Source organism: Vidua macroura, chromosome 4 (assembly GCF_024509145.1).
Source record: "Vidua macroura isolate BioBank_ID:100142 chromosome 4, ASM2450914v1, whole genome shotgun sequence".
NCBI lineage: Eukaryota > Metazoa > Chordata > Aves > Passeriformes > Viduidae > Vidua > Vidua macroura.
The window spans coordinates 893,198-907,215 of record NC_071574.1 but is presented as its reverse complement, the minus strand read 5'-3'; the positions used below and the strand labels follow the sequence as shown (position 1 = coordinate 907,215).

The 14,018-nt window shown below is 46.2% G+C and overlaps 1 long non-coding RNA gene across 11 annotated transcripts in view; it reads left to right on the top strand.

Annotated features, from left to right (window-relative positions):
* Positions 1 to 14,018, top strand: part of LOC128806069 (uncharacterized) — a 71,488-nt gene that overhangs the window by 49,847 nt on the left and 7,623 nt on the right. For 10 of the 11 annotated variants that reach the window (XR_008436703.1, XR_008436695.1, XR_008436702.1 and 7 more), the window contains 2 exons: positions 7,059 to 7,250; positions 12,533 to 12,680. This is a non-coding gene — a long non-coding RNA (uncharacterized LOC128806069). Of the gene's footprint in view, positions 1 to 7,058; positions 7,276 to 12,532; positions 12,681 to 14,018 lie in introns of all 11 variants that reach the window. The other variant, XR_008436697.1, reaches the window with a different exon arrangement.

The window sequence follows — 14,018 nt, the reverse complement described above, 5'->3', positions numbered from 1 at the left end:
CCTAAGGATCCTTCATGCCTAAGAGCCAGGGAGAGGCAAGTCCCAGGCTTGAATGGAGTCATGGGTGAACAACTGTGCAGGAGGACTCTGCCATGACTTTAGGAGAAAACAGGACTGTTGGATGTGACGTTTCCAAAATGGACACAGGGGATCAAATTAAGGGGAAGCTGAAAAGGGCAGTGCAGCTCAAAGAGTGACCCTGGCCCATGGCTGAGGGGGGTCAGGCAAGAGCTTCATGAGTAAGTGGAGAGGAAAGAATGTGATGTCAGAAGATGAGAAAGGTCAAAATAATGCATAACTTCAGTTCATGGCTGCCTGTGCTGAAAGAACAGTGCGTGGTCCCATGACCATGGATATTCAGAGCATGGATTTGGTGCAGGTCTTGGGAGAACTGGGACTGCTCTGCCTCACTGCAGGGTTGTCCTCACACGGCTTCCCAGGCTGGCTCCAAGCTGAGTATTGTCCCCTGCAGTCTAAGAGGCGAGGAACAGCAAACAGTCCCACCTTGTACCTCCTTGTGGTCAGTATCTACTGATCCCCCAACACCAGAGGACAGGCTCTGCTACCAGCTCTGCCACTGGGAATTGTCCTGGAAGGCTGCAGTTACCTCAGAATTCTTCACTGGAAAGTGAATGAAATGTAATGCAGCAGCTCTGCTGCTCTGTAGTTTTGGTTAGCACCACATGGTTTTATATTCCATCCTAACAAGATAAAAGAGAGATGGATGAGCAAAGAGAACAACATAGAGGGTTTTATGTGGCAGTTGTTAAAATTAGTTGCTTCTACTTCACAGAAATTTGTAACAACTCTTTTCAGTGTGCTCCTTGTTACGCTTCTTTTTTCCCCTCTTTTGTGCGCCACAAAGCAACAAACGCTCCCTCTCCCTCTTGCCATTTATCTTCTCCTTCCTTTTTCTTAAGGGATAGAAGAGAAAATGCAGAAAAGAGATATGAAAAGCAGAACATTCTCTGAACACTGTGCATTCCATTAAACCCAGCAGAACCAAGGAAAAAATCCAAAATATTGTCAGTTCTGAGGTATCATCCCATCTTCCTTTTTGGAGTTAAAAGATGTATCTGGATCTGCTATCTCTCCTTTTAGCAGAGCTGAAACTTGGGAAAATATGTTTGGAACCACTAAGTCTCAGGGAAATCTACAGATTTCAAAGCCCTCATCTCTCAGGAGTTTGTTCCTGAACCCATGACACAGTTTGGTCTTATTTTTGCAAAAAGACTTCAGAAATTTTAGATTATAAGCTTGATGATTCATATCCTGATATTTTTTCTCAGACAGCATCAATTGCTTCAAGTTTTTGAACCTGACAGAGCAACTGAGTCATTTATTTTTAAACATAAATAGGGAGAAGCTGTTTTTTAGCATTTCTATTTTCTTCTCCAAAAGGCATGTAACATCAGCACATCCGTACAAATGCAAATAATTTACATGTGAGACAAGCTGAAATCTGGCATTCCCAGGCAGATGACATTTATCCATCAGCATTCACATATTATCAACACATGTAGACACTTCTGGTTTTGAAAAGCTTCATTTATCACTTGTTGAATGCTTGAAGCTGAACTGCTCTTTATGAAAAAATTATTTCTTAGATTGATGTATTCTGACAATAACTTTTAAAAAAGTCATCAAAAAGCCCTGACCCACATGTCTGTGCCTCCTGTGCCACACAGACACTGACAGGGGCCTAGAACCAGCAGAGGGGTGCCTTTCAAATATTCAGGGTTTATACTGGTCAGCTGCATATGAAGTACATTAGAAATTAATACTGAAAGTTTCCTGTTTAGCAGAAATTGTGGTTACTGAACAGACACATTTTGTTTCCTGTTGGTTTTACAATTAGCTGGTTTGTTCCTGAGAATAATTTCCTCTTCTTTATTTTCAGACGTTCGTATATCTTTTTTAATCAGCCAACACACGTATTTGTCCTACAGACAAATGCATTATGTGCTACATATTTCATCCCTGAGTGGCTGCCAGGAATGCATTTCCATATCTACTCCTCATGAATCAGCAGAACACCACTATGAATCTTCACTCCCTATAAAACCGTTTTTAATGGAGTTGTATCCTCATTCTGATGTTCTATAATCAGCTTTGTCAGAGACACTGTGGGCCCTCTTTCCTTAAAATCCTGGCTTACCAAAGATTTCAACCACTGTTTATAAGCGAGAGAGAGAGAATCCACATCTTCTGTCTAAAATCATTAAAGGACAGAGGAGCATTCATACCTGGGGAGTTCTGGCAGAAGAATGATTTCTTTGCAGCAGCCCATGTAATTAAAGAGAGGATGACCACTGGTAAAAACATGACTCCTTGCTCTCCTCTGCTGCTCAGTGTAGGAGGGGTGAGGAGTGATCACAGTTTGCACAGCTGCACTCCCCTGGCTGGGCTGGCACAGACAGGTGGGTCAGCTAAAAGGAATCAGAGCCACGGGGCTCAAACAGTCACACCAGGTCCTGGGACACAGAGCCTGCAAGAGTCACAGCCAGCCCAGGAATGGCTGCTGGGATGGAGTAATCCCAGCCACTTCAGTCCAGGGTGTGGGACAGCCAGAGGGAGGGGGGCAGGATGGCAAAGGCAGCGCCCAAAGCTCTGTGGTGGCAGGAATGACATGGATTTTCTGGGGGCATTAATGTTTCTGTAATTCACCAGTGCACGGACACAAAGAGCGCTGGTGTGGCCACCACTCCCTCCAGCAAAGAGCTAAACCAGTTTGAGAGTCACTGCTAAAACCAGTCTGATTGTTGTTTTCATCAAGAGGCCATGCTGCCTGCTCCAAAGTGGACATGCCTTCAGGTTCCTGCTTTAAGTTATTCCACTTACTGGCATATGGAATAATAGAATAAACACTCCATGGCTTAGGGCAAGAGCAGCGTCCCAAATGGACTTTAAATGACAAACAAATTGGAGCAGACACTTGTATCCACGTGAGCCTAATGGTACTTAACCTCTGACAGTAAATGCACAGATGTACATCTGGCTGAGAAATCCCTCTGGGCTGGAAGTAACTGGCAGGTGCAACAAGACTCAGAGGAGCACCATTGCTCTGTCCCACTTGGCTTTGGATGCCTGCTTGTGTCCCCAGCAGGAGAGAATGCTGGGATCTCAGAGCAGGTGTGGCAGGCATGATATCATCTGTTACCTTCTGCCATTCTTCTCCTTGAGTCACTTCAGTGGCCATTCTGAAAGAACTGCAATGCCAGTTCTGGGTTAAATCAGGTAGAGGTGCTTTCAGTGTCTGCATTTGCTGTGCTCATTTCACCTCAACTTTCTGTGGCTCTTTTCCAAGCATGTCCCACACTTCCCTAGCTCTGTTTAGTCTGGGAAAGGTGTAAGAAAATGAGCTGGAGGTCATATGGCTGCCATCCATGCATAACTAATTCTTTGTGGGAACAGATGTGAGGTGCAAAAAAAGTGGATGTCTGGCTTTCCAAAAGGTTTGATGGAAATCTGTCTGGGAACAGCCAGAGCTGAGTGCAGTATCTACAGTGAATCTTTGCTTACTTCACTGAGGACTGGCACAGCCCAGAACAGCTGTACTGGATTATATTTCTATGTAAGAGAAGCACAGTTTTCATAGGTGTGATGAATAGTGCTGACAATTTGCTTTAGTAAGCCTGAGGAGTTTAAAGCGTGTAACTAATCCAAATTGCAGGATTTCTTTGGTGTACACTACTTGCAGGTTTGGTGGTGACTGGGTGCTGTGGTGATGGGTCCTTCAGAAGTGCTGAGAGACAGATAAAGTTGGGCTGAGCTGATGCATTTCATGTTATGAGCAGCTGGATGAGCCCTAAGCACCAAACCCAAGTGATTAATTTCTGAATGGTGGTGAAAAGACAGGGGGGTGCTTGAATAAATCAATGGTGATCTTAATAAACTGGGAGCTTCCCGGTACTAAATCTGTCTGCATCTGATCTGAATTGCAATTACCTGTCAGATATTCATCCATCATGGCAAGTTCCAGACAAACTTTCTGGCAGCAGATGTTTCAGGGAAGCTGTTTGCTGTGGGAAGTTCATCGTTTGGTATGCAGTGTGCCCAGGAACAAAAGCCAAAGCAGAAAACATTTCCCAAGTAACAGCAGTAACTTCTGTGTCACACCTAAGCTGAGTTTATTGCTGAATACAATCTGTAAATGTACATTTCCAGTATAAATCAGTGAAGCACTACTTGTAATTCAGTCCATCTCAAAGAGATGCAGTAATTCAGTATTTGTGTACTTGTGAAAGCCATGCTATTTCTAATAACTTGAAATTCAGTATTATTAAACCCCCTCTCTGAGGCTACAGCACTGGTGCCTGCCCAACAAACGTGGTGTGTTCCAGCAGCCAGGCTGTGGGGAGAGCTCCAAGAGATTGCCCTAAGAAATGTGTCACACTCCCTCAGGTCTGGATTCAGCAGCTCTGGGGCCACCTGTGCAATCCACACCTCTCTCTCACCAAAACCCAGAAGAAATTGGGGGGGGGGGGAATATTTGCCTGGCCCTTGCTATGGGTTCATTGACTTCCTGTCATAAGAGAAAGGGCTGAGTGAGGGCTGTGTGAAGGATTTCAGTTCAGAGTACCTAAACTCCAGTTTTTCACCGACACCCTCCCCACCATCTGACACATGGCTGGTCCCTTCTGTGGCAAGAAGGCAACGTAATGAACGTTGCTTTGCAGCCATCAGAAACTTGTCACATAGCACTGCTATTTCTCATCTGAACATGCACCTTGGAAATGACCTCTGGGGACAGGCTGGGCATATGATGAGAAGATTGCTGTCCCAGCCAAATTACACCCCAAAAGCTGTTCCACTGTCATCTCTATCCAAACCCTCAATTCCCTTTGCAATTGTAACAGCAGAATCCATTGCTCTTTTCAATTTTCATTATATCAGGAATTTCCTTTGCACGTTTTCCTCCTCTGCAGTACTTTAAATCCATGTTTCAGTAAAGCTGTTCCTAGCATAACTGGGAGCAATTCACTTGCAAAGTCACTGCTGACAGATGGATCCATTTGTATCTTAGGCACGCTGTGCTGGGCTCCTTTCCTTGTCCCCTCTGCCTGGTGTTTGAGGATTCCTCTTTTGTGTGGGTGGCTCAGAAAGCCACAGCCTCAGGAGCTGCTCCAAGGGTGTCATTCCAAGCTCTGGACAGCTGATGGCTGCCAAAGGTTTGGAGAAAACCTCCTGGTCTGCCCTACTTCTCTCATTCATCAGTGCACAGTGCCACTGGGGTAGCATTTTCCTCAGAAATCAGGAAATATTTCATATTGCTTGTCCACTCTTCTCCTTCATTTCCCTGTTATTTATTCCCTTCTGTTGTTTAGCTCGGAAGGGCTGCAGGTCCTTTGTGCAGATCACTTCTCAGGCCTGTGACAGGAGATTGTGTCCCCTCCAAGGGGTTTACTGCCTCAGCACTGGCTGCAGGGCCATCTGTCCATTCCCCTGTGCCAAAGGCACGGAGGAGAGCCAAAGTACAGGACATGAATGGTGGGCTGCTGTCCCAGGGTGCTGCAGGGGTGCACAGGTCCTTCCCTGGATCCTCTGTGAGAGGTAATGAGTGAATGCCAAGGAACCTTTAAAGTGAGGATAAATAACTTTCACCAAAGGCAGTAGAGAAGCTGGAGCTGGCAAAGGGAAAAGAGAAGTGAGTGGTGTGGAAAATGGTGCTGGCAAGACACTTCGCAATGAGCAGAGGGAAGGATCATTTATATCAAGGCCTGGGTGCAGCAGGCACTGCAAGTGCAGGGTGTGAGCCTGAGCCTGGTCCTTTCCTCTCCTTACCTCGAGGAGAGGCTGTCCTTCAGGACTCTGACAAGGAGAATTCACGTGCAGCCTTAGAGGGAGCTGGAGGAGCAGTGCCTCGGGCTGAGGGCGCTGCGGGCTGCAGTGTCCTTGTGCTCGCGCTCAGCCGCCATCCCAGGGTCCCGTCCGCCCGGCGCCGGCCCTGTGTCTCTGCGGGATGTGGATGAAGGCTGGCAGAGGCCAGGGGCTCGTGGCTTTGGAGGCTGCTCGCCCTGGGGAGCTCGAGGTGCCAGCACCCATCTCACGGTGTCGGCTTCGTGATCAGAAGCAAATTGATTGGAGCTGGGATCACGTGTTTCAGGCCTATCTGCATCACATATTTTACTATTGCTAAGGCAACTGTGACCTCAGCACGGAAATGCCCTGAGATGGAATGGCAGAAGCCAGACAGAAGAAGGACAGGGAATGAAGCTTAAAAGAGCCTCATTAAAATGTATTCTTCTCAGTTTGGAAAAATAATGAGAACCACCCCTTGATCCATTTTCCTGAAAGCAGTGATGAAATGCTTTAGAGGCCAGTTTCATTCTTATTAATCGGTTTTTTAATAAGAAGGATGAAAACTATTCAATGTGATAACTATGAAGGAATGCAGAGTCATTTTCATTACGGCCATGGACATTCATTTAAAATCACCCTTAGGTAGGAAAGCCCTCTACTGCTGCACACACACACCTGGTTCTTTCAGCTGTTGCTTCATATCCTGCTGTAAAGAAATGCCTCCTTTAGGTGCCTCACATAAACAAGTCCAAATGCTACAGACCCAACATGATGGGATCCTATTTCTGACATTTTCCATTGTAAACTCTAAGCCTCCTTTCATTGAAGACAGCAAATGTGTACTTGAGTCATTCCAAGGAGTCACAGCCCCTCCACCTCCTTAAACTCTGTATTGATATCTGCAGAAAGCAATTTAATCCATCTTTCCTTCCCACCCCACACAAGGAGAAGGCAAAAATCACAGTTTGAATTACATTAGCCTTCGGGTCTTCCTCAGGATAAATAATGCTGCCTACAGGTTTACATTGGGGATTAAGTGTCTGCATTCTGAATAACTCTGGAAATAAATTAAAGGAAGGGAGGCACAGCCTTTAGCTCTTTTTCTGGGGCTTCGTTTCACACTGTGATTTTTACACAGCACTTTTGTTTCACCTATGTTTGGGGACAAAATATAAAATGGTTTCAGAAAATACCTTCCCTTGCCCTTCCCTTTTCCATTTTCTTAGTCTAAACGTGAACTTTTTTTTTTTTTCCAGCTCCCTCAGAATGGTGAGGCTGACGAGTGACATTCCACATGCAGCTGGCTGCTTTGTGGCTCACCTTGGGGCTCCCAGCTTTCCAGAGATCATCACTTCCTCTGTGCTGAGGCTCCTGATTCGGGCAGCACTCGGTGTCTGACGGCTGCAGCCCAGGATGGTCCCCTCCTACCTCGGGCAGATATTCCACAGGTGAATTGTCAGTTCTGTGTTCAAGGTATGAACGTTCATTTCTAAGGGTAGCGGTCTGAAGATCCAACCAACATATTCCCATTTTTTTTACACAAAAGGTTGAATGGATACTGGCAAGAAGAAGCTGTATTTATTTTTAGGACGGTAGTGCAGGTTCTACCTTTAAGGCCCCTTGGACCAGCAGATCACCATGTGGTCTTTCCAGAGCTCCAGACTTTTATCAGTGGAAAGGAGGGCACACGTGAAGCAAGGAAATGTTTCCTTCTGCAGTGTTTAACTAGAGCAAGCAGCTGTTTGTTTATATGTGGTGTATTTTTACCCTTGGTTTTTATGTCCTCTCCTAAAATCAGCAAGGCTGAGGACTGATTCCAAATATTTCACCCTGTTGGCTTTGACGCGTCTTTTTTTTCCTCCCCTCTGACTTTCCTTGGGTTTAGATGTTTGATTTGAATTATCCCTGTTTTGCTTCACATTATGACTACGTAGGCTTTTAATACAAACATCTGAGCACAAAAAATCAAGATTAAGAATCTGTTCTGCTTGAATTAAAGCATCATGGATCCTGAAGTGGGATACCTGAGGTCTGGGACACCTCAGCTGTAGAAATCAGGTTCTGATCATTACAAATCCTATAGGAAATATCAAAATTAATTGTGTTTCCTCTCAGTGAGGGCTGTGTAGTGTTTGCCTGCCTGTTTCATTGAGCTGAGGTGGCTCTTAGGGCCCATGAGTCATGTGAAAAAAGGGACAGCAGCTAAAAAACAGTAAAAACATACTTTGTGTGATTTACCAGCCTGCTTGGAAACAGCAAGCAGAATTCTGTTCAGCTTTATAGCAGAGGGAAGAGAGTTGGTTTTTGATCTTTGAAAATACATATAGCTCTCATTAGCATACAAGGTAATAGGCAGCCCTGACTGTAGAAAAGAGTATTTGTAGGATATCTTTTCCTGCCTTTTTAAAATGGAAACCGAGTTGCTACCACTGGAAGACCTTTCCTTATCTAGCCTGCAGCCTTTCTTCCTTCACTATTTCACGCTGAGGGGCAGGAACCAGCAGTGCTGCACCTGTGTCTGTGCCAGAAGGGGCTGGGAGCGGGAGGAAGGGAAAGGGACACCAATCCCTGTTCCCTTCCCACATCTGCAGCTCGAGCCTTACGCTGTGGTGCCTCAGGCACCGATCCCTTTCCTTCCACAGGCCGAGCTCCAGCCACGGATTCCTGCCCAAAGCAGGTGCAAGGGATTCCTCCAGACCAAGGCTTCTTCCAGAGGCACCGGGGGCAGATTTCCCTGTGGGAAGAGGGCACTGAGGCATGGCAGGGGATGGCACAGGCCTCAGCAGAGGCTGCTGCTGGCACTTTTATGGGTGCACTGCTGCCCAGCAGGACATGGCAACAAGCTGCTGCTGCTCCCTGGGGTGTCACGGGGTATTCCTGACGGTGCCATGGGCTCGGTTTGCAGCCTGCATGGAAAAGGGGCTGTTCTGTGGGCTCAGGAGGAGCGTCCCCTTAGACTTATCCCCTCAGGTTTGATAGTGACAGCGTGCTCAGGGAGAACAGAAGGGCTGAGTAATGCAAAAATCACTTTGGCACATCTGGGAAAAACACCTCTGAGTTTCTTTCCCTAAATGCTGCAAACAGGTGGGAACTGCAGCTGTCTGAAAATTTTCATCTTATTTCTATAAAGAATTTTGATTGGATTTTTTAGATAATCCCCACAGTGAGATTTGTCAGTTTTCAGTTGGTGCTGATTTGCAACAAATGCTGTTTAAAAGACAGAGAGAGACAGACACTGTAAAAGGTAAAAAACTCCATGCAAGAAGAGTTTGCTAAAAATCTCCAGAATTAGGATGGGACCGTAGCCTGACAGAGAGAGCCTTCCAGCAGCGCTTTCCAACATCTCCCTTGGCCGATGTGCCACAGGAACTGGAAGTCATCACATCCAGTGAGACTTCCACCCTTTACTTGGAAGGTCACAGTAACTGCAGTGCTCCTGGTTTTATGGGATCAGGAAGGAACTGTCACCAGTCACCCCTGTCATAGCTGGTGGCCTGTCTTGGGGCTGAAGCTACGTGAGGATCTCTGTTCTGTCCTTGTAACCATAACCTGTGGAGTAATATTGAGGTAAGTCTTAAAGTTCTGAGAGCAATGCCCCCATATGGAGATAAATGACTTTAAATGCACCTTGAAGCAGTTGTGGAAATTTCTGCGCTAGGAACTTATTTGTACGATATTGTTATTCGTATGAAATTGTGATAAAGCTCTGAACATAAACTGGAATTTGAAAACCTTGGCTTTTGGCTGCCTTTCAGGAAAGGCATTTTATTTTCACCCTGTGCTTGGTAATCCAGAATGAAAATCTAAGTGAGATGGAAGGGTAACTGCCATGGGCCATGTTGCACTGATTGTGGAAGTTATTTCACACAGTTCTGGGAATTCTGGCACAAGGTGCCATCACCTTTTCGTGCTCTCATTTATAAAATCTTGCCCAGTGAGGTGGCTGTGGGTAGGCACTGAGACCAATGCCTGAGGCAGCTGCTCAGCTTGTTCTGGCAGGAGCACAGGCTGGATGGGCAGGGTTGTTTGCAGAGCTGTTGTCCCTAGTGGGTTTGCCTCTTCTCCCTCAGTTCTGCCTTCATCCCCTCTCCTTGAACTGTCTGACTTGGGAAGTCTCTGCGTTGCTGCCTGTCCAAAGAGCAGGTTGCAAACTGACAGGGAGAAATAAACACCACCAGGTATTCATTGCTTGATCAGTTACCTCGTAGTTCTTGGCCTTGGGGCTGACTCTGCTGGCTCGTGCACAAGGCAGCCCCGCAGCTGGCATTAGAAATGATTATCTGTGAGCCTGCAGTGAGGTGTCACACGTGAGCCACCCTCCTAAGCATGCCTGTCTCTCGTGTGCTGTGTGCCCCCTGCCAATTAAAACTGATACTAAAATCAAAGATAAACAAAGTGCAGGCAGGTGCTGGGGGAAAACATCCCCTTTTCACGTTCCTGTGGTGTGCAAGTGAGTTTCTGTCTTTGAGCTTCCTGGGCTAAGGATGAATGGATAATTCTCTCCCTTCCTTGCTCCTCCTCCGAACAGCAACAAAAAAAATTGCTCCCTTGAATTCCAGTTCAAATTAATGGAAGTCTGGGGGAGAAGAAACAGACAAACAAACAAGGAAGTGTTTTATATTTGGGATTTTCTTTCCATCTCGTGGCAGATGGGTTTGGTGTGTTTTACAGCTGCCTTCTGAAATCAGTCTGTTGCTTTGCCATTCCTCTGTAGGAGAGTGGCAGTGCTGAATCTTTATCATATTGATTGTTCCCCAGGCTTTCATCTGGGGCCCAGGATAATACACAGCGTTGTTGCTGCGTTGTTATTTTTCATTTGTATCCTATTGATTTGCTGCCAGGCACTTACAGGTCAATTTGCAAAAAGATAGGCTATGATTTATTTTTTTCTAGAAGATGATGTCACGATGGGAATGCTTTTCTAAGGCTGCCAGGTCTTTAGGTTTGATTTCCTCCTCTCAGGAGTGCAGCACATTCACAGATGGGTGGCAGGGTTCCACCTGGATTTACACCCGGAGTATCCGTGACTCTCACGTAACTCCTGTGGGTAAGTGGCTGTGCACGAGCTCACACCTGACCTGGAACTGTACTCCTGAGGAATGGCTCTGCTCTCACTCCTCTCTGCACAGCTCAGAAATAACAAAGTCAGGGCACCTACACTGATGTGGCAGAGAGGGGAGGGGGGGAGGAGGCGCTTTCTAGGTGTGGCCACAAGGAGCCACCAAGGTTTAGCATCCCCGGGGGGCAGGTGCTAAAAACAGACACGAAAAGTTATTTTTGGTACGTATTTTTTGTTTGCCCTGGTAACATCAGTTCCCTGCCAAGCACTAGCAGCCCAGCTCCAACAGCTCTGTACGCAGAAGGCCCACCTTGGAAACACAACAAGGACTCAAATTCTCCTCATCTTCACTTGACTTAGTGCTGCTAGATTGTAGCTACTGGGAAAGCAAGGATTATAGAAGTCTGTGAAATCGCACTTTAATTCCTTCAGTACAAAACTCCTGCTGCACAATTTACAAGGGGTTAGTTTTTAATTACTCCATGCAAGATGTGCTAAGTGCAGCAGGCTGATGTATCTATACATCCTGTTGTGTACTGTTATTTTTCCCTGGAACCCATCCAAGTAAATCAAACCTGCAGTGAGGGACTCCCAGTTCATGCTCTGTTTACACTGTGTTGAATTTTCCTGGCATCCTTTCAGCAGGAGCCATTTGGCAGGGAATTTTTTGTAGCACAGAGCACCTTTTCCTGCCAGTGGAGATTTTCAGTTTTGGGATTGGTGTGATGCGGCATCCTGGTTTGTGGCACGGAATTGGACGTTGATGTTAAACCACACTCTCACCAGCACGGGTCACTGGAATTACCTTCCCAGGCTGGGAGGTTTTGTTCTAAGTTACGGGTCAGTCACGGAGCTCCAAGTAAGACACAGCCCAGATCAATGCCTCACCCGCGGTGTCTCCCACGGCAAGGTAACTGTCAAGTAGCTGAACTGCTGCCCTTACCCTATAGGAGTGTTTCAAAGAATGTTGGCATTTGTTTTCCTCTCCTACTTGTCCAAGTTTCCCTTCCCGTTTTGACACCATTAGGATGTAACTGTGTTAGACAGGAGTGAGGTCAGATGAGATTTCCTGCTTTAAGTGGAGGTGTGAGGTCACAAAATGTGCTGTGTCTGGCTGCTAAATGCCTGTGAAATCTGGCACAGCAGCATAAACACACACACACATATATACATATAAATACTTCAGTATGTAGTTATTTTAATATATGAGGAAAAAAGATTACCATGTTTCAAGACTGCTGGAAACTGTCTTCAGCACTGTTGTGCACTAAAGTGCTATTTACAGACACTAAAAAAACATTCCTTCTGGATAGTATTCAGGACTGTTTGAGTTGAGTTGAGTTTTTTTTTTTTTAATTGGAGAATTAATGACAAATGCCAAATCCTTTCAGTAGTTACTAAGGAATCTTTGATTTTTAGATGTTTTTATATAAAATGTTTCTGAATATTAGATGTAGAACATGTAAGTTGTCATTTCAAGATCTGTTCTCCTTTAGAAGCATCAAAGGTGTTACAAAATGGTCAAAGCCTTCTCTTTCAGTAGAGCTCAGAGTTTTTCCATCTGACAGCTCAACAAACACAAGGAGTTTCATGTTCTGCTTTAATATTAAATGTTGCTTTATAAATCACAATAACTGCTTCCCTCCAAACCTGACTTCTGCTTTACTTCAGAGACCTGCCAAAGGAAAGCCTTGCACCTGTCAGTAACTTGTGAAAAGCGATTCCTCATTTCTGAGATCCCTGCCAGGAATGGGAGATTTAGCAAGAGTTTCTACATTCCTCAGACAATCAGAAAATGCCCCAAGCCCCTTCTGCAATCGTGAGTATAGAAATCTGTTTCTCAGCTTGGATTTACTGATTGACTGAGACATTCTGACTGCTCCAGTGGCACTTTGAGAAGCTGGGATGTTTGTGGGGAATCAGTGAGCAGAAGCCTGAACTGAGCTCAGAGCCGGTGCACAGCCTGCAGTCTGTGAGCAAACTCCTGAACAAACCCAGCATTTCGGAGCTTCTCTTCACATCGGGCAGCTACACCAGATGTAGATTTGCCTCACTCCTTGCGAAAGAGGAGAACAGCAGTGAAATACGAGTTAGGTTAGCATCTGTCTGTACAAACTCTTCCCGGGTGATCAGTAATTAATTGCATTAATTGCTGTTTTTCCCAGCACTGTTACACGGTGCCTGAGGTAGGAGGTGGCTCCTGTCACAGCTCCTGACCTGTCCTGGGGGAGGGCTCTGTTTGAGGCAGCGTTTGGGGTTTGGTGGAGCCCTGGCCCAGTGTCAGTGGGTCAGCTCCTCTCAGGGCTGCTGCACCCTTGCCCAGCCAGCAGTCACAGAAGGGTCACTGATGCACCATCTGCTGCCTTGGCTCTTGGAACGGGAACGACCTACGGCAGGAGCCCAAAGGATGAACGAGCGCTCAGCCCTGGGCTGGGGACAAACACATCCTCTGAAGCTTCAGCGCAGTTACTGCATGTTAGCTCCCGACAGTAAGGAGCCCTTTTAGGCACTTTGTCTGCGAGGGCCTCCTTCCTTTCTGCTGGCTCATGGAAGCACATTCCAGAGCTCTGGCAAGCCCCCACCTTTTGCACAGCGCTGTTCCAGAAGAACTGCCCAAGCAAATCCTGCTCCCCGTGTGGCCTTGGAGCCTCGGGGATGCGGGCTGTGCTCTCACAGGCAGCAGCAAACACAACCTCATGTCACAACAACCTCTCATCTCACCTGAGGTGCTGCTGCAGAACAGGGTAAAACCTGTACCTGGCAAAGGGCTTTGCTGCTGCAGAGGCCAAAATTCCATGCCAGATCAGATCAAGTGGGTTAAATGTCAACAGCCATGACCTTCAAGTGGGACTTGGAAATACAGCCACTGGATTCTGCTGGACCAATCTAATTCTTCACCAATCTCTTCTCTGTCTTTTGACATCAGTAATGAATGTGCAGGATAATAAATTATTTTGTGAAAATATAAGTATTTTAAAAGTACCCCAAATTCATCTTTTTAACATAACCCCTGTTAGGAAGCAAGTGCTTCCCTAATATGAAAATCCAGAGCCACAGCCTAGAAGTGGTGAGTGGATGCATTCCTGAGAGGAGGAGTTAAAAAGGCAAGTCCTGACTGTTGGGTTGAGCTTGAGCACACACTGAAATTCAGCAGCAT